This window comes from Salmo salar, chromosome ssa11 (assembly GCF_905237065.1).
Source record: "Salmo salar chromosome ssa11, Ssal_v3.1, whole genome shotgun sequence".
In the NCBI taxonomy this organism is placed as follows: domain Eukaryota; kingdom Metazoa; phylum Chordata; class Actinopteri; order Salmoniformes; family Salmonidae; genus Salmo; species Salmo salar.
This window is the reverse complement of record NC_059452.1, coordinates 19,537,833-19,558,416: the sequence shown is the minus strand read 5'-3', so window position 1 is coordinate 19,558,416 and position 20,584 is coordinate 19,537,833. Positions and strand designations below refer to the sequence as shown.

General features: G+C 40.2%; 1 protein-coding gene and 1 long non-coding RNA gene across 8 annotated transcripts in view; one reads left to right on the top strand and one right to left on the bottom strand.

The window, feature by feature from the left end:
* Positions 1-20,584, top strand: part of zfhx3b (zinc finger homeobox 3b) — a 261,030-nt gene that overhangs the window by 70,027 nt on the left and 170,419 nt on the right. For 6 of the 7 annotated variants that reach the window (XM_045689157.1, XM_045689156.1, XM_045689155.1 and 3 more), the window contains exon 1: positions 17,266-17,678. The exons of the other annotated variant lie outside the window; for it this stretch is intronic. The gene's annotated coding sequence lies outside the window, so the exon portion shown is untranslated. Of the gene's footprint in view, positions 1-17,265; positions 17,679-20,584 lie in introns of those variants that run through there. 7 annotated transcript variants of the gene reach the window in all.
* Positions 6,326-19,401, bottom strand: LOC106562083 (uncharacterized). Its single transcript, XR_001318976.2, has 2 exons — positions 17,892-19,401; positions 6,326-7,517 (listed from the first exon to the last, which is right to left on the bottom strand). It is a non-coding gene; the product is annotated as an uncharacterized lncRNA (long non-coding RNA).

Sequence of the window (20,584 nt, the reverse complement as noted above, 5' to 3'; positions counted from 1 at the left end):
AAATGTAATGTGCTTTTTTTCAAAGAAAAAAAAGTGAAGGTCAAAGATAAAAGTAATGCTCATTTCATAGTTGTTTAGGGTGCAAAAGAAAAATGGGTTATGCCTAAGAAAAGGCTCCTTCTGGTATGAATGTAATGAAATGCTGTAGCACCATACATTGTAAAGCTGTGCCCAACTTCATTAACTCAGTATTGTGAGCTATGAGTGCACCAGATGTTAGGTGATCCTGAAAGTACACAGCCCCTGAGCCTCTCCATCCACCCCCTTTCTGCTCTTTCTGTCTCTGCTCCTTCTCTCTTACTTTCTCTCTCTTTCTCCTTCTTTCTTTCTCTCTCGCTGATGGGAGGAGCCTCTCAGGAGTTACCCCGCCCTCTCATTGCCGTGGCCAATGAGCTGAGGCCTGGTTGTTTTTGTTGCAGTTTTAAACGCTGCTCCCGGAGCTCCTCATCAGCAACATAATAAGAGCTCTTGGGAACAATTGAACATGGGCTTCAACTCAGGTCTAACCACAGAGGTAAAAATAATCGTAAAAATGTTGCCAAATAGAGGGGGTTCCAAAGGGACCATTCAGATATCACAGACTGTCTGCCTCTCCTCTCCGTCCTTTATTCCCTAACTAAAGCTCAGTCACTCTGGAGCTGTCACAACCCTAACATATGACAAGCGCATTTACTCAGCCTCGCACAAACCAGGCCCATGTGGAATTCAAATATCTTGTGTACATATTTCTTTCTAAGGAATTGACAGTTGAATAAATATGTGTTGTCTAAGTGACTTTGTTGTTGTGTATGAGAGATCCTCTGCAGAACACGCAATTATGAGCGTTATTACAGGAATATGTCTTGTTCTGGTTACAGGGAAATTAAGTTTCTCCGGAAATCTTTTTCATTTCTGAATTTAAAAGCCTACAGTGGTACGAGAGGAGAAATTACACCGAGCAATACGTTTAGTACTTAATACAATCTGGAAATCATACGATTCTGTCCTGCAGTAATACAAATAATTACATATTAATTTAGTTTGCTCTAAAACAGCTTATATAAGACTTCTGAGGCTTGATAGAAGCCATATTGTCCTGTTTTTCCTTTTATGAACGTTTTTTTTTCTTTCTATGAGTCAGGGTTGGGAACACACAAAGTGCTTCACTTACAGTGTATTCAGAAAGTATTCAGACCCCGTGACTTTTTCCACAATTTCATATGTTACAGCCTTATTCTAAAATAGATAAAATAGATTTTTTCCCCTCACCAATCTACTCACAATACCCCATAATGACAAAACAAAAACACGTTTTTGAAACGTAACAAAATGTGGGAAAAGTCAAGGGGTCTGAATACTTTCCGAATGCACTGTACATACACTACAATACATTACTGTATTATATCTTTGGCCTCAACTGTTTTGGTTCATATGTTCATTTTTCTTATTTTTCTTCTTCTTTTGCCAGGTGGCACTGTCATCCTGATAGGCAGTCTGTATCACTGTCATCCTGATAGGCAGTCTGTATCACTGTCATCCTGATAGGCAGTCTGTATCACTGTCCTCCTGATAGGCAGTCTGTATCACTGTCATCCTGATAGGCAGTCTGTATCACTGTCATCCTGATAGGCAGTCTGTATCACTGTCCTCCTGATAGGCAGTCTGTATCACTGTCATCCTGATAGGCAGTCTGTATCACTGTCATCCTGATAGGCAGTCTGTATCACTGTCCTCCTGATAGGCAGTCTGTATCACTGTCATCCTGATAGGCAGTCTGTATCACTGTCCTCCTGATAGGCAGTCTGTATCACTGTCATCCTGATAGGCAGTCTGTATCACTGTCATCCTGATAGGCAGTCTGTATCACTGTCATCCTGATAGGCAGTCTGTATCACTGTCACCCTGATAGGCAGTCTGTATCACTGTCACCCTGATAGGCAGTCTGTATCACTGTCATCCTGATAGGCAGTCTGTATCACTGTCACCCTGATAGGCAGTCTGTATCACTGTCATCCTGATAGGCAGTCTGTATCACTGTCATCCTGATAGGCAGTCTGTATCACTGTCATCCTGATAGGCAGTCTGTATCACTGTCATCCTGATAGGCAGTCTGTATCACTGTCATCCTGATAGGCAGTCTGTATCACTGTCATCCTGATAGGCAGTCTGTATCACTGTCACCCTGATAGGCAGTCTGTATCACTGTCACCCTGATAGGCAGTCTGTATCACTGTCACCCTGATAGGCAGTCTGTATCACTGTCATCCTGATAGGCAGTCTGTATCACTGTCATCCTGATAGGCAGTCTGTATCACTGTCATCCTGATAGGCAGTCTGTATCACTGTCATCCTGATAGGCAGTCTGTATCACTGTCATCCTGATAGGCAGTCTGTATCACTGTCATCCTGATAGGCAGTCTGTATCACTGTCATCCTGATAGGCAGTCTGTATCACTGTCCTCCTGATAGGCAGTCTGTATCACTGTCATCCTGATAGGCAGTCTGTATCACTGTCCTCCTGATAGGCAGTCTGTATCACTGTCATCCTGATAGGCAGTCTGTATCACTGTCATCCTGATAGGCAGTCTGTATCACTGTCCTCCTGATAGGCAGTCTGTATCACTGTCATCCTGATAGGCAGTCTGTATCACTGTCATCCTGATAGGCAGTCTGTATCACTGTCCTCCTGATAGGCAGTCTGTATCACTGTCATCCTGATAGGCAGTCTGTATCACTGTCATCCTGATAGGCAGTCTGTATCACTGTCATCCTGATAGGCAGTCTGTATCACTGTCATCCTGATAGGCAGTCTGTATCACTGTCCTCCTGATAGGCAGTCTGTATCACTGTCCTCCTGATAGGCAGTCTGTATCACTGTCATCCTGATAGTCAGTCTGTATCACTGTCATCCTGATTGGCAGTCTGTATCACTGTCATCCTGATTGGCAGTCTGTATCACTGTCCTCCTGATAGGCAGTCTGTATCTCTTGTGACACGGGAATCTTGTATTCCCAACCTAATAGCTTTGGAAAACCCTGGAAATACCTGGAATTTTTTAGGAGTACATCACCAAAGTTATCAAGGTGCCCAGGCACCGGATACTATAGCTTTACGTTATAGCTTTATTATTTTTGAATATACTAAGAAAGAGTACAAAGTCTGAACGTCAGCAATAGCCTGTGGCCATCCGTCCACCAGCGCACCACCAACCAACCTGCTGTGACTGAGAGGGCGTGACCTTTCTGCCTGACGGCTTCAAACAGACACTTGAAAAGCGGGACGCAGTCAGAGAGGCTTCCGTGCGGCGACGACTCTAACCAAACACCCCATCAGGTAAGGCTGTGAAGTCCCCCTGCTCCTGCTGACCGGGCCCTAAGCCCTTTAACTCCTTCTGGACTTTGAAGCTGGCCAGTCCCCCAGCCGCCTCCCAGCAGCCCCCCAGCCCGTGTCCCCTCACATTGCCAGCTCCCCCTAGGAGGCAGCATGTAGGAAAGGCTGCTGATAAACGGCCTGCTTTCATGCTCTGCTCTCCTGTTTGTTCCCCTCAGATTAGAGGCTCTGAATATGTGGACGTTGTTTGGTTGATAGATGCTCACCCTGAGCTCTTTACTGACCCCCTGCAGGTACTGACCACAGAGAGCAGAGCTGCTGCACATATGGCGGGGAAATGTGTGGCCGCTCTGCCAGGGTAACAGGGGAGGGTGGGGGAAGCTCATCACACACACACGCTCTCATACCCACAGTACCAGTCAAAAGTTTGGACACACCTACTCATTCAAGGGTTTTTCTTTATTTTAATATTTTCTACCTTGTAGAATAATAGAGAAGACATTAAAACTATGAAATAACACATATGCAATCATGTAGTAACTAAAAAAGTGTTAAACGAATCAAAATATATTTTATTCTTCAAAGTAGCTACCTTTGCCTTGATGACAGCTTTGCACAAGCTTCGCATTCTCAATTAACAGGTGTGCCTTGTTAAAAGTTAATTTGAGGAATTTCTTTCCTTCTTAATGCATTTGAGCCAATCAGTTGTGTTGTGACAAGGTATGGGTGGTATACAGAAGATAGTCCATTTGTTTTTCAACAGGACAATGACCCAACACACCTTCAGGCTGTGTAAGAGCTATTTGACAAAGAAGTAGAGTGATATAGTGCTGCATCAGATGACCTGGCCTCCACAATCACCCAACCTCAACACAATTGGGATGGTTTGAGATGAGTTGGACTGCAGAGTGAAGGAAAAGAAGCCAAAAAGTACTCAGCATATGTGGGAGCTCCTTCAAGACTGTTGGAAAGCATTCCAGGTTAAGCTGGTTGAGAAAATGCCAAGAGTGTGCAAAGCTGTCGTCAAGACAAAGGGTGGCTACTTTGAAGAATTTCAAATACAAAATATATTTTGTATTTTTTGGTTACTATATGATTCCATATGTGGTATTTCATAGTGTTGATGTCTTGACTATTATTCTACAATGTAGAAAATAGTAAAAATAAAGAAAAACCCTTGAATGAGTAGGTGTGTCCAAACTTTTGACTGGTACTGTATATGCACACATAAATGTTTGATGGAACATATACACACACGTACGCATATTCTTTTCAAGGCATACAAATACACACATTCATGTTGTAGCAGGAGGCTTTTTTCTGGTGTTTTAAGTAAAGAGGATTGACAGTCCCAAGACACGGGTGCTTTTCAGTTCATTATGGGCGAAAAAGCATTTTCCAGCAGATAAAATGTCATCTCTGGTCATTAGTAAAGCCAAGGGTGGGTGGGTGTTCACATGCATGTGTGTGTAAGCTTTTCAGTATGTATGTGTGCAGGGAATGTGGACATGCATGTTTGCGCTGTGAGGCGCATAGGTTCAGAGGTCCGTATTTCCATACAGAGTGACTCTGGGAGAGATGGATCTGGACTGGGTTTCAATCTGCTACTGGCACAGCTACCTAGCTGCACAGATGAAAGAGATACAGTGATGGTTTACTGGGATCTGATACCATATGAACACGGTCAGACTAATGGAGGTGTCATTTAACTTTTACTCTTCTTGATTCACAACCTAATTATCACCTTACCTGTCATCAATAGTATTTTGGACTCATATATTTCACAGCACTATTTTGTAATAGCATGTTAGTTACACATAATATGAGTTCCCAAGGCACCGTGCAACCATTGCTAGTCGGTGGTAAACACTAAATCCCAATTTACCTGGATTATGTTAAATCACTATGTGATTAGGAAATCTGCATGATTTAGGAGAACATTTGGTATTTTTGCATTCACTTTTTGTTATTATGTCTCTGAATCAAAGCTTCTGAGGCACAGTGCAAATACTGAAGCACATACACTGTATACCTGTATTGCAAAGCTGGAAGGGTTTCTTCAACACAATAGACAAAACAGCAGACATATTAGCTCTTCAGCTACTGTGAATTAGGTTATTTTCTGCTCTCAATAATCCTGATTGAAAGTAAATGGTGTTTATAGAATTAAGTAAATAAAAAGAAAACATGACAGACAAAGCGGCGTGCAGGATGCAGGAGAGGATCACTATCAGCCAGGCTCTGCTGAGCTGAGGGCCTTTGTTTGAAAAGTTCAAAGTCATTTTGCAAAATTTAGGTCACCGCAAATGATAAATACACTGCAGCGAGCCATCATTGTGATAGAAAGAGAGAGAAAATGAGAGGGAAAGATAAGTAACCTAACAGACCTGGTTTTAAGCTTTCTTATGTGTCTTTAAGGGTTACATGTTTTTTAATTTGTGTGAGTGTGTGGAAAATAAAACACTTCTAAGCATTAGGAGAGACAACATCCATCTTTGTGGAGCTAATTAAGGACGTGATCTGAAATGTATTTTGTGAGCAACCCGTTGCGTTGTGGGGCCTGAAGGGTCAGCTGGTTCACAATAGGACAAAGATAATGCAGCAGGAGTCAGAGGCGGAGAAGGATCCAGTCAGGGGGGATAACTCCCCCCTTCGCCCCCCTCCACCACCCCTCCTCCCTGGCCTGTGTGCTGCTGATGGAGCTGTGCTCCTAGCCCAGGGCTCCTAGCTCCCACCACACCAGGCCCTGCTCTGTTCTGCATGTGGGCTGCTGCTCTGCTCTGCAGTCAGGGTTGCTCCCTTTGTGCCGGCCCTCTTTGGCCTCCCGGTAAAAAAAGACAAGCATGATTTCATACATGAAAGATATATGTAATTGGACAGCAGGGCCTATACAACACATTTACAATTCTAAACAGAATATGTTAAAACCACTTCCCCTCTATCTCCGTCGCTCCTATTTTTTCCGGAAATGTATTTGCACATATCATAAAACACATAACACAAAAAACCATCACAACACAGATTATCCCACTTTTATTTGCATGCTTGATATTACATGTGGATGTTGAAAGAGAACAGAGAGAGTCAATCTATCTGTATGTTCCAGTTGATCCCAGCATGGTTCAGACTGCTGTGTTCTGTGTAGTTTTAGTAGAGAACATAGTGTGCACATTCTCACTATTATACCAAGAGCCTAACCTAATAGTAACCTAATAGTAACCTAACCTAATAGTATTATTACATTTCAGGACACAGAATTAAACCATTTAAATAGTAGACATCTAATGATTCAAGTTCAAGTTTTTAAGTCAAGTTCAAGACAGGCCAGTAATCATCCTGTGATCATTGGAGTCATTGGAGTTAAACAAATGCACATGTTTCATCCTCTAAGCAATGAGGGGAATGTCACAAAGCTGCCTGTCAGTTGACAACAGGGAGGAGATTACCTTTTACATGCCACACATTATTTTTTGTTGTTTATGTGTCTATTTTTACTGTATAGATATGCATCAAAATAATGTGGATTTAATCACATTAAAATGAAACTAATAAATCAGACAGGTCACATACAGACACCAGATTCAGACCGATGCCTTGAGTACCCTTTCAAATCCAGACTGAATAAACTGTAGAAATGTTGTATTACCCAGAGGGTCCCATGTGACTCAGTTGGTAGAGCATGGCCTCACATTGCCAGATTTGTGGGTTTGAGTCCCACAGGGAACCAGTACGGGAAAAGTATTAAAATGTATCCACACACTACTGTAAGTCGCTCTGGATAAGAGCGTCTGCTAAATGACTAAAATGTACTTGTTAGGTGGGCATGTGTGTTGTCCCTGGTAGGGTCTGACCCCACCCCTCCTATAGTGTTAATGTAGTGCCAAGGTAAACACCTCTGCCTTTAATTGCGTTAACAAGCTCACACCTAGCCAGGGAATGGCCTCACTAATCACCTGCTTTTATTGGCCCCGGGGCCCCAAAGGCCAGCTAGGCACCGCCTCTCTAGGGCCACAGGCAGCACGCTGACAAGGGACGCTCAGGGTTCGGTCCCCCCTCCTCTCCAAATACAGGTGGGATCACCTGCCATGGAGCTGAGGTCGAGGGGGTAGGGGGGCTGGCGGGGGTTAAGCTTCCCATAATTCAGAGATAGTCACTGTGGTCACCTGCAATTACTCCAAGTCCACATGGCTCCACTGCTCAGGCTATGACTGACAGAGGGGCAGAAAGAGAGGAGACATTTCAGTTGTTGTTCATACAGATCAAGGCCAGTGTGTGTGCATGTGTGTGCGTGTGTGTGCGTGTGTGTGCGTGTGTGTGTGTGTGTGTGTGTGTCTGTGTGTGTGTGTGTGTGTGTGTGTGTGTGTGTGTTTTGTGTAGTGCATGCCAATGTCAATTGTACAGTAGGCTCAGATTGAATGATCCTTCCACTTCCCTTAAATGCTATTCTTTCACTTACCACATGTTTTTTTTTCCAATGAAAATGAGCATTTTTATTTTCAATTCACAACTGAAGATGCATGTGGTGGCTTCATTGAATATTTATTTTTATGTTTAGATAAGTGAAGAAGAAGCAATGATATTTCAGGCAGGGGAAACAAACAAAAAAAACAGGACGATATTAAAATGTTTCACTAATTTACAAATCATTGACATAATCAGCATAATTATTTGTATCATCATCATCATTATGATCATCAATGTCGTCATTTGCATTAAGACCATCACCACTATCTTCACCATGGTCCTTCTGATTTAAATTAGATTAACTTTAATTTGATGAGCTCTAACTTAATAAGGAAATCAAAGGTTATTCTCAACGTGTGCCCTTTGATGCACCTGACTCAATCGTCATTGCATGTGTCCCTATTAGGGCGTTGTTACCATGCATAATAACTATTACCTGGAATGAGGTAGGTATACCTGTAGGTTACACACTTGGAGATTTAGAATTCATATCGATGGCTGGCAAATTATGATAGCCTATTGAAATTGTTAGTTTGTTCTCATTCAAAGACAAATGTTGATGCTCAATAACCAGTAGGCTATAAGAGTTAGAATAAGAGTTAGAATAAGAGTTAGAATAAGAGGTAGAATAAGAGTCAGAATAAGAGTTAGAATAATAGTTAGAATAAGAGTTAGAATAATAGTTAGAATAAGAGTTAGAATAATAGTTAGAATAAGAGTTAGAATAAGAGTCAGAATAAGAGTTAGAATAAGAGTTAGAATAAGAGTCAGAATAAGAGTCAGAATAAGAGTTAGAATAAGAGTCAGAATAAGAGTTAGAATAAGAGTAAGAATAAGAGTTAGAATAAAAGTTAGAATAAGAGTTAGAATAAGAGTCAGAATAAGAGTTAGAATAAGAGTTAGAATAAGAGTCAGAATAAGAGTCAGAATAAGAGTTAGAATAAGAGTCAGAATAAGAGTTAGAATAAGAGTTAGAATAAGAGTTAGAATAAGAGTTAGAATAAGAGTTAGAATAAGAGTCAGAATAAGAGTTAGAATAAGAGTTAGAATAATAGTTAGAATAAGAGTTAGAATAAGAGTTAGAATAAGAGTTAGAATAAGAGTTAGAATAATAGTTAGAATACTAGTTAGAATAAGAGTTAGAATAAGAGTTAGAATAAGAGTTAGAATAAGAGTTAGAATAAGAGTTAGAATAGTTATACATGCGATTCCTTTTTCTACCTTGATATTATGACATCAGAAGAGAATGAAAACATATACTTTGTTCAATATAATCAGTAAATAAGCCTTCATTTCCATATCGGATGTTTATCATGAAATCAGTCATACATTTGTATTTTTGTAATTTCAGTTTAAGTATTTGTGATTATTTTGTTGGTATTTGGGTTGTAGAAAAGTAGGATTTCCTGACGGCAAATTCAAGAAAGCGTTCATGCGTGGATGAAATGATTTCATGACCATAGCTTGGCACATAAGCCAGCCATATATGTCAGCTGAAAGAGAAGCATCCAGAGGCACAGGATTTAGATGGTGACCCTTCGCGATATCCTAGATCTCGGTTGCCCTTCTGTGTCCGCTTCCACCTGTCATCTCTCATCGTGTGCGATTTGGGGGCTTTCCCCGGCAGCATCTCGGAGAAAATGACTCTCCATTTAATGTGTTAGCGCAAAACAAAACCAAGCACAATATTCTGCGTCGTTGTAATGTTTCCTTTTAGGTTGATAATTTAAGGGTGGACATGCGTTATTCTATTCTGCAGCGGTTATATTCCCTCTCATCCACATTGCAGTATAGTGGTCATATGGCTCTGATTTGGGAGCCCTCTGCCCTGATCTTTGGAGACGCCCGGTGTTCTCTCCCCTCTCCTCTCTAGAGCGCGCAAAGCCCATGTGTCATGGCTCTGTCTGTCATCATGAGCACTTGACAGCAGCTCTCAGGATTTGTCCATTATTCTATATGTCCCCGTAGACCTGAAATGTATGCGCTAGGCCTGTTTTAGCCTACGACGAACCGGAACTATGGAGATTTGCATAAGGCCTGTGAATTATTCCATCACCGTAATATTGGTTGTACTCTGCGCATTTATACAATTATTGACTTGATTTTGTAGCATTGGCCAACTTTGTATATCGACACTGCAATGCAACTAAGACAATCAAATTGTTGTTAGAGCGTTCATTTGATTTTGATTGAAAGTCCTTAATTTTTAACTGTGCGCCGGTCTCGGTTGAATTGGTTTATCTCACCAGTGTATTCATCACAGTGTCTATGGAAACGAATTGGTTTAAAATGTCGTTTTTGAAAAGAATGTTCTTACCTGAAGAGAGATGAAATGGTTGAAGCACAGACAGACAGTGATAAGGGATGATGAGGCTGCTTGGATGGACCGAGGCTTGCTCCAGGCAGGTTGAAATACATTGTGTCTTGTTTTTCACCGGTGATGGGGAGACATCTGTACTACTTTACTGCACAGAGACGAATATTGTCCCCTTGCATCACTTATAGTTTCTCAACACATTATTTTGACGTTGGAACAGAGGATTGTGTGCGTGTACAGACAAAACAAAATGCAGAATAGAACCAACTTTAATAATAAACGAAGGAAATCAAGCTGCGATGTTTCATATTTTAATGGACATTATTAGTTGATTACAAAAAAAATAACAGGATTATACGGTAGTAGCAAACCTACCCGGTAAGGGGACACAGGCACGCGCGTGTGCGCGCACACACACACGTTGCATGTTACATAGGCCTACAGTAAGCAACCCCCGTTGCTGACCTTCGTTTTCTGAAATGCACATTTCTAAAATCGACATTAGCAATAAAACATGTAGCTTCCTACACCCACTCACCAACAACGAATACAACATTTGAATTAAAATAATAATGTACTTTCTGAAGAGGTATAGTGAGTTGGTAGCAGGAGGACACAAGTAATCAAATCCAATTTTATTGGTCACATACACATATTTAGCAGATGTTATTGCGGGTGTAGCGAAATGCTTGTGTTCCAAGCTCCAACAGTAGTATTTAAGAAAAGAGCCAGATTAATGAATATTCCTTATTTTTAATGTGAATGAGACAGAGTGACCAGACGGGCGGTAGTCATATTTACCCTCCAAGGTCACTATCTCTAAATCATGGTCATCACAACAAACAGGTCGTCCTGCTCCCAGTTCAGTTATCATCCACACAACCGATGTCCGTGTTGTCCCCACTTTCTGACGTTGCTGGTTTATTGTTTTATTTACTCTGACAAAACTTAATACTAGAGACAAAAATATATATTTTTAATTGCGTTTAATTTTCGTTTACACAATACATTCATGTAACAGAAAAAAAACAATTACAAATGCATAGAATGGATGTTTTTGAGATCGAAATCGTCTCGTTTGTGAATATGTGGTGAATATTACAATCCTTCATTTCAATCAAACCCTGAAGTGTTTTTCTCTGCAAAAAATTAACGATTTGAATACCAATTTCGAATGATTAATCAGCAATGGAAATGTGAGTGGAGTATGCACATAATACACAAACAAACAGGTTTCGCTACTTTTCAAACAAATTAAGTTCTAATTAAGTAATCAAATGTAGAGTTTTGTAATTAACATGTTATAAACATATATTAGGCTGGTACTTGTCCACCCTATCTAAGTAGCGCAGGTTGGGAAATAATATTTATTTGAAAACAGTAAAATGACATATGCACACATGTAGAAATGAAATGCCCTTACAAAGACCAGAAATGTAACAATAGTTCAAGGTTGGTCGCCGGATGTTGTTCATATTTTATGCGTTTTTTCCTTTCTATGCCCTGCATAGATCAAAGAAAAACACTGTTCTCAAAATAATTTTGTCCAAACACAGTTACGACACAATAAATAGATGAAGTGGGTTTGCTATAAGATTATTTAGAACAGGACGCCTTTTGATACAAAACGGTACGCAGGGCATGCAAAATATCATGCAAAAGATGCATTTTGTGTGTCTTAAATGTATATGCTGCGTGTGACAAAGAGAATAGTCTTTGGAGAGAAGAAGAGGGGATTGTGAACTAACGGATGAAATATTCATCATGCATCACAGTTTAGCAAACATCAGGCTACGGCAGATCTTACTCCAGGGTTAACAGTTCAATGCAAAATAACCTCTAGGCCTACGTAAAACGCTTCCGTAAAGATTCGGTCGCTGTAGTGCATTCATAAGGAACACATGTTTAAATAATGACTAAATTGTAATATATTCATCTTCACTTGTGTGTAAGACACCCTTATACATAAGGGATAGGGGAACTCTTCACTCGAATCTTAAAAAATACGTAAGTCTAACATCTGAATAAGGACCCGAATAAGGTCTTATTATGATATAACCTAAAATAAAATTATAATTATATTAATTAATATTCATTTTTTTTTTTAACATTGCATGGCATCACTAACTAGCAAATAAAATGTAGTCACATTGAGTTGACTAGTTTAATATTATCCTAAATAAATAGATATACACTATAAAACTGCTGTAAAGCAAGACTATAGCCTATTTTGATATGATGGGTTGAACATCTATATCTCTATTCACTGATTAATAAAAACAATTCTCAAAAATATTTTTGCCCACCACTGAATACTCGTATGGAAATACACTGCAGAGATGGCTTTAGATACAAGTAAACACTGATGAATGAGCTATATTGTTTATTTAAACTAACATCTCTAGAGTTGCATGTATGGGTCTTGTCCTTTGGACATCTCCTTTGGGCGGTGGACTGTATCTGGTGATTTGCATGTTGGCCATAAGTAAATAGCTAAAGACACTATCGCAGTCTGATAGCATGGGCTGGCGCGGTGGCGCACAGGTGGGCACCAGGGTTGATTATCTTTCTGAGAGGCACATGACTCTGGTGAGGCAGGTTCATGTGCTCCTTGATCGCGGTGGTCAGACTGAACATAAGAGGGCGCTCCCATTGCACCTGGTAGCATGTAATGCCCCATCCATCCCAGGCGCAGCAGGGCCGGACTAAAGCACGTTGCTGCTTACTGACTAAACCCTTGAAGAATACTCCGTTTGTTTTAGAAAGAACATATGCAACAGCATTTAACTTTGCCTCTCCACATTTTCAAAGGCACATTTATCCAAAGGTGACTTTTTTCATTTGACAAATTATTTAATCTGTTAATCATACTTGTTTATTCCAGCATGTTAGTTTATTCCAGCATTTTAGTGTCATTCAGTGGTGAGGTGAAAATAATGTTATAAGATGAACGTTTTCTTGGAAAACTGTTTTAGTGTTGCGGAATGTGCTATGCCCTCTTCTCTTCTATTTACCTAAATATAGGAAACCTGGACTTGCGTGCCTCATATGTTAATATAATAGCCCAAATCCCCAAATCCTCCGGACTAAAATGTTCATTATTCCTTTATAAAGTTACAGAGCTATTCCAGACAGCAGCTTTTATCTGTAAACGCTTTCACTCCGCTCTCATTTCCCCTGTGCTCCCTTTTGTGCTTTGTTATCCTGGGAAGGCACGCGCGGTGCATGAGGTTAAGATAAAGTAACACACACACACAGTAGGCCTACCCATGCATATTCTGAAATAGAAATTAATACAATCACTTAACGTCAGTAAATGTAGAATAGCAACATATTATTCCAAACTATAACCATGTTACACAATATTAAGGGTCCATACATTGGTGTTTAAATATGTTTTGTTTCCTGCAGCTCTGTGATGGTCAAGTATTTTAATGCGACCCAAATAATGGAGTGAGCATTCCACGGGCTGTCATACAGGTTGTGGTGAATTTGCTAAGCCACTCATCGATGTAGGCCTATTGAGGTTAGCACGTGGACAGTTATCGTAATTCACCTAACACAAAGGCTCGTGAGCCTGTCACATTTTTTTCGGGACTCGTACTAATTGGTCTGTATATTCATAAACGCGAGTTATCCTACCGAGTCAGATCTATACGGTATTAATGCTTGTTAGTTAAACATAAACTGTAAACTAAGATTGGCATTGTTCGGCTTGCTAGAGCGATAGACTGGCTCTGATAGGCTATGTCTCTCACCAGCCCCAATCACACAAGGCTCTTTATTATCTCACTGGCTCTCGAACTCCTCTCGCACTCTATTTTCTACCCATTCATTTTTACAATCTCCCTTTCCCGAGAGAGTAGACACATCGCAAATCCTTTCAGTCTGCCTCTCACACAGCTAAATCAGCATCTCAGTTTGTCACACTTGGTCATTATGGTTTTGGTACAGGTAACATGCAAAACAGGCCTCCGTGCTAAGATTCTGTATCGATACATTCCCGATTGGTCTATCAAATATGTGGCCTCAAATATGCTTTTATATGGGTGCAAAATCATGTAACATTGCAAATATTGGCTCTGGGACACGCATGCATGCACGCACGCACATGCACACACGCACGCACGCACACACACACACACACACACACACGCAAACACACACACACACACACACACACACATATATAAGCACACACACACACACACACACATACGCTATTGTTTGCATCAGGCGTTTTCGCTTTTTGGTCCTAATAGTTAAGCAAGTGTTCAGCTGTGGAGTACAAAGTAAGGATTTTCCCCTAACACGTAGATGGCTCTGAGATCTGACATACCTGCACGAGCTCACATTGAACGTGAGGCTCCCCATTTTGATTGTCATCCCTAAGGTTCACCGTACATCAGAGCAAGATACAAATGAAGATTTTAATAGGCATGCAACATGAGCATTCAGACTAAAACATCGAAAAAATTATATTTTTGACATGCCTTATTTGAATCTAAATAGTATTGTGTGTTCATTATAGAATAACTTACGTGTGTGGCCGTTTAAGTAGGCTATATGTTAGCTTAATATCATGAAGAAAAAACGCTCAAATATAGACATTACCTTTTCATTTAAGATTACTCTTAGTTAAGGTTAAATTTAAGTGCGTTTATTCTCGTATAAAATCATCGATGTAGCCTAAAACTAGAATTACAGCTGCGTTTGGAATCTTACAAATTACGTCAATGAGAAAAAATAAGATAGGCCTATGTGTTTTGTACAATCTACATATTATATCAACTTAAACGTGCACTTCTTCATCAAAAAAATGAATAGACTGATTCAGATTCATGTTACTCGAATAAACATTATGTAGCCTAATCAATGAAATGAAGCGGGTTAGTTTTATTTGTGCGGATCAGGGCGGTTTGGAGCTGTTAGAACAGAACAGAAAGTGTGCATACTGAAAGTGAGGGATTGTCAATTTCTTTAAAGAGAATCAACAATAGAATTATCATGACAAAAGGCAGTGGGACAAGCTGAAAGGTTGATTTCTAGAACACAATATTTCCATTTGGGGGAAACCAAACGTAGTAAGTGACCATGTCTATAAGAGGCGAACTGTTTTGGGGGAAAGTGAAGGGGAAAAGGCAAACCTGTGGATAACCTCACCGATCTATACTACAGTTGTTAGTATTGATCAAATGTCACCTCTTTGAACGCAGTCGTTTGGAAGTTTCTCCATTTATCAGGAATAATTTCTAAATGCGCAGATATGACTTGAGTAATGCCAATTATGCTTGTTTTCAGATAACTGTTTGATTGAAACCATACACTCATAGTCAAACATTTAACCACTAAAAGAAAGTAATTCACAAAAAACACTTGAAAGTGAAATATCAAGCGCAATGAGATGATTAGATAAGTTGTTGTAATTTGTAATAACAGGTGGAAATCATTAGGCCTACAGAGTATAGGATTAGGACACTTAGGAAATGTTATTGATTATGACTGAATTCAATCCAATATATTCTACCTGTATTGACCTGCATAGGCATATGAGATATGAGAATAATGCAATGCAAACTCCCTCAATGCATTTCTTACTGTCAGTAGCCTCATCTGCTGCTTGAGTGTTTGTTGTATACATCTTCTATACATAGGCCTACTCAAACACATAAATATCATAAAATGCAGAATTCAATGCGTTAGCTTCGTGGCCAATATCACACACAGAGGCTAGCTACTCGAAACTAGTGGACTGGACGTGGGCTATATTCATACCATAGACACACACAGGAAGTTGGAGTCTATGCTTTTCACAACTTCAACTTAAATTCTGTAACTATTTTAAATACATCGCCGATATGCTGTCGAGGTATTGTAACATATCTCCAAATTGATTTAGTTTTGTATTACAATGGTGTTATCAAGTGTCATTTGTAAACTATTGTTTTACAGTGACAGTAGACTTTATAGTCTCCAATCCCCTCAGGTCTCTCATCTCCCTATCTCCCTCTCATTACTATCCTGGTCTCTCATCTCACTATCTCCCTCTCACTACTATCCTGGGACAAAGCATATTTTATCGAGACAAATCTCCGTTTTTCATTGAAGGATTCCACATTCTCACGAAAAGGATTTATGTTTGTATCCAGAAGTAGGTTATTACACATGCATGAGACTACAGTTACAGAACGTATCGGTCTTTTACAGTGAGGCCAAGGCAGACTTATCAGGTGCATCTTAGCTCAAATTATATATGTGTAGACATATAAAAGTAGTGATCCCTACACTTGATAGTGTGGAATAAGGCTTTTTAAACTTTGCACATCATTAGAAATAGTGTTACACCCGCTTGTTGTAAGCTTTTGCAACTCTAAAGCATGCAAAGAGAGCTATTGCGTCTCGTTTTGTGCTTAAAATGCACGGATCATGTTTAAATAGTTTATTACGTTTGCAAATATGTACATAAATGGTTAATTAGTATTGTCATAGGTGTTTTCAGTCGCTTGGAATGTGCATTCTAGTTTAAGTGGCATGCTGTCCTATCCCACACGTTAGAAATGTATCATCATGAGACTAGGCATTCATTTACAAAACAAAATTAAATAACAAGCTATTTAGTTGTCTATAGCAAATGTGCATATCTTGTCACAGTTCCCTTATGCATAATGCTTCATTTCTTGGTTGCTTGTTTTCCCGTACTGTCCAACTGTAGCCTATCATAAAAATATTGACTCGTGTCTATAAGTTGTATAAATACATTTAAAAAGTATCTCAAACTCTAGCAGTCAGCACTGCTGTCTCAGATTGCATCTAGTCTCACTACTAACACAAGTGACAATATAGGAAAATGTAATAATGAATATAGGCCATTACTGTGTTTTAATATAAATATGTTAATAATAAGAAATATAAAAGCGATATAGCCTAAAGTTAAAAAACTAAAAAGAACGGACAAAATGCAGCGAAGCGCGGGGTATTGCGTGGTTTGCTGCGGCTGTGGCGTCTACTCCTGTATTAACTTTCACTGTCTTCCTTCTAATCAAACTCTTACTTTCCGCTGTACTTAATTCCATATTTTCAATTCCTGATCATTACTTTCCTCTTTTCTTCTTCCATCTATCCATCCATCCCTCCCTCCCTCCTCTTTCTCCCTCCCTCCCTCTCTCTCTCCCTAGCTCTCTCCTTTGCTGAATCTTATTGATCCAGAAGGTGGCTAATTAGCCCTTCCCGTCGTGCCTGTGTAATGAAGCACATGCGCACTGAATTAATCACAGCCATTTTTTGCAGGAAACTAATTAGCAGGAATAAAGATCCAAAGAGTTTTTTTCTTTTCAATCATCAGATCTCACTTTCACCTCTTCCTCGCTCCCTCTAACACAAGACTCATCGCCTGCTTTGCATCCAAATTATTTTTATATTGCCCTATACAACTAATACTTCGTTTTTTTACACTCCGCAACAACAATGATCTTTCTTTTGCCATCCTAAACGCAAACTGACCAAAAGGGACTGCCTTGATGGGATCTTTAGCCGAATCGTCTCAATACTGGATTAAAAAGCAAGGATCACAAAGCGGCACCAAAAAATTGTAAGTTACAACTTTGCCGTTTCTCTTTTCCTCTCTCGATGTTTCTACGATTCGATTCTTTTCACTTTTAGTAGTGGGCTAACCGAAGGTTTCTCCTATTATCCAGATATGCACCGATCTTCACTATTCTCACATTCTGAGAAATGACAGGCGATCTCAAGTTATATTCATGCAAGTAGTTTTGTTTATTCTCGGTTTTATTCGTATCATTACCTGTGTTTACATCTGCGTTCGTCCTCGTTCTCCTCATGACTGGAAGAAAAGAAATGGTCAAGACAGCGATTCCTCTCCAAGAAGTAGACCACAAAAAACATGGATTTAAAAACACATTTGTGCTTTTCGATGGAATCAGGAAAGATATAGAAGTGTTATTGGTGTCAAGAAACACATTTTGAGGACGATTACGATGTGAAAGGGTTACATTCAGCATACGGAGGGTAGCGGGAGCTGCACATGAGCGTAGCCAGGAAAAGAGCACATTAGTCCAGCTTGTGGGTCCGTGTACGTCCCGCGAAAGAGAAACATCGCCCGCATTCTTATTTTGACAGATATGCCACTTGGTCGGTCCGCTGTTTTCAGCACCATCACGGGTTGATAAAATCCTTTATATTAAGCAACATTATCACTTTCCGATTCGTTTCTTACATGTGTATTTCCCTCCGCCCCGCTTTACAGCTCAGTTCCTCTACTTTTCTCTCTCCCCACTTTGTCCATCATTTTCTTTTATTTTTCATTCCTGTTTGCTTCTCTGAAGCGATGTTAAAGTCGATTCTTGCTGATTCCCTGACGGAGTCACATGCAAATCGATCGGTAGGCCTGTGTGTGTGTGTTTTGTAAGTCTAGTGTGTTTCATGACAAGAGCGGATCAGTAAGACCTCGGGTACGGGAGAGCCCATAGCCGAGGCAGAGAGTTGAGCTGCGGGTTGCATGGAAAGAATAGAATGGTGATGCGAGCAGAGAAAGGGATTTACAGAATAGGTTGGCTGTCCGACGAGACAGATGACAGCTCGTATGGATTTTTATGGAATAAGTAAGAGCAATAATATAACATTTCCTTCCCACTGGATATAGCTTACCTTCATAACAAATAACTAACATTCTACTAGATAGGCCTACAAAAAGTAAACATTATAAATGAAAACTCAAAAGCTATTGTATAACGTTATTCTATCACCTAACATGCTTCCCTGCGTAATAATAACAACCTTATTACTGATTTCTAAAGGAAACCTAACTATTTCTTTCCTAAAACAACCAGACACGAGACTAAATCAACTTTGGATGCATTACTGTCAGAAGTAATAGATTAATCATACACGACGGATTGTTTGGAAAAAAATATGACTTGAGAATTTTACAAAAAATATCTAAACATAGGCCAGACTTGAATTGATAAGCAATACATCGACTAGTAACACGACGCGGGGACCGATTCGGTTTGAGTGAGAATATAACTAGTCCTTCCAGGAGACGGACGGATAGACAGTAAAAAGCGGAAATGCTATTGGCCTCCCGACGTTTAAGACCCAGAATGCAGTGCCAAGATGCCCAAAAAGTACAGAAAACATAGAATACAGGGACGAAATGGAGGGCTCTCGAAGAAAGAGTGAAAGAATGAGGCAGCCCGACGAGTTTTCGCGACAGAGGGATGGAAAAGAAAAGCGTTTTGCAAGCTAAGGCAAGGCAGGGATGTGCTGGTTTGGGGGAGAAAGAGGGGGAGGTTGAAAGGCTTGGGGTCAGACGGCAAGAAACAGGGGAGCAGGGGTCACCGTGTGAGTGCTAGAGAGATAAGAAGGAAAAACCATACACAAACAACGAGGGAAGGCAGTGGGAGAGTGAGACTGGGGGAAAGGAGAGGGGTGGGGGGGGTTACGTTGAGGGGTCACACAAAGCATAACATTGAGATTGTGGGGGTCAGCAAGTGCAAGATAAAAAAAAAAACATGCGTCTAGTTTGGTAAACAGGAGAGAAACACTATACAAATGTTTCTATGGGTTTCTAGTAGGATGAAGGAAAATCTAATAATGTGGTTTGGAGACTCAGACAGAGAGTAGGGGAAAGACAGAAAGAGAAGGAGAGGAAGCTAGGGAGGGGGTAGGAGGAGAGGGATAGAAGGGGTCAGATAGCCATGGGCCATGGAGAAGAAATCAGGGAAGAGGGCAGGAAAACAGATCCTAACACCTTTCAGACTTGCCCCAACTAGAGGGGCCAGTAGCTCCCTCATAGATAACTCAGACCAGCAGTATGTCCAGGACTCAGAGGATAGTAGTGGGAGAGAGGGAAAACAAATATTCTAGCAGGCGCAGTGGAGACGTTTTTTTTTTACTTCAAGAGAGAATATAATACCTCTTTATTTTTTGCTTATATTATTATTTATGTATTTCAGGGGGGAAAACTTGGAGCAGTAGATTTTGGGCCTGTAAGTCAGTTTTTCTGTATCTCTGCTCCGTAGATGTAGGTTGGGCAATAATTACAGGCGTGACATAGGAAAAGAAATATAGCATAGTACATGTGCTGTGCCAGGACTCCCTCTCTTCTCGGCATCTCTCTTTCCCTCGCCCCTCTCTCTCCTCTCTCGATCTCTCTGTCCTCCTCCTTTACAAAACAAATAGCAACGCTCCTCGGTGTCATCTCACTTGCTCTTAGAAGACTCCTGGATTTGATATCAAAACCTTTGGTAGAAACATTTGAAAAGCAACTACATTATGTGTACTACAGATTAGGAGGATTTTGATGCCTTTTGATATTTTTGAAAAGTAATTATCCAATGTATAATATTTATGTCAGCTGCATTTACCAGCTCAGGTATGGTTTAATGGGGGTTTAAGATGGTTCTTGATTTCCTTGTGTTGTACTCTGTTAGAATCACATAGCAGACATTATGGTTAGGTGTAGTATGTGCATTT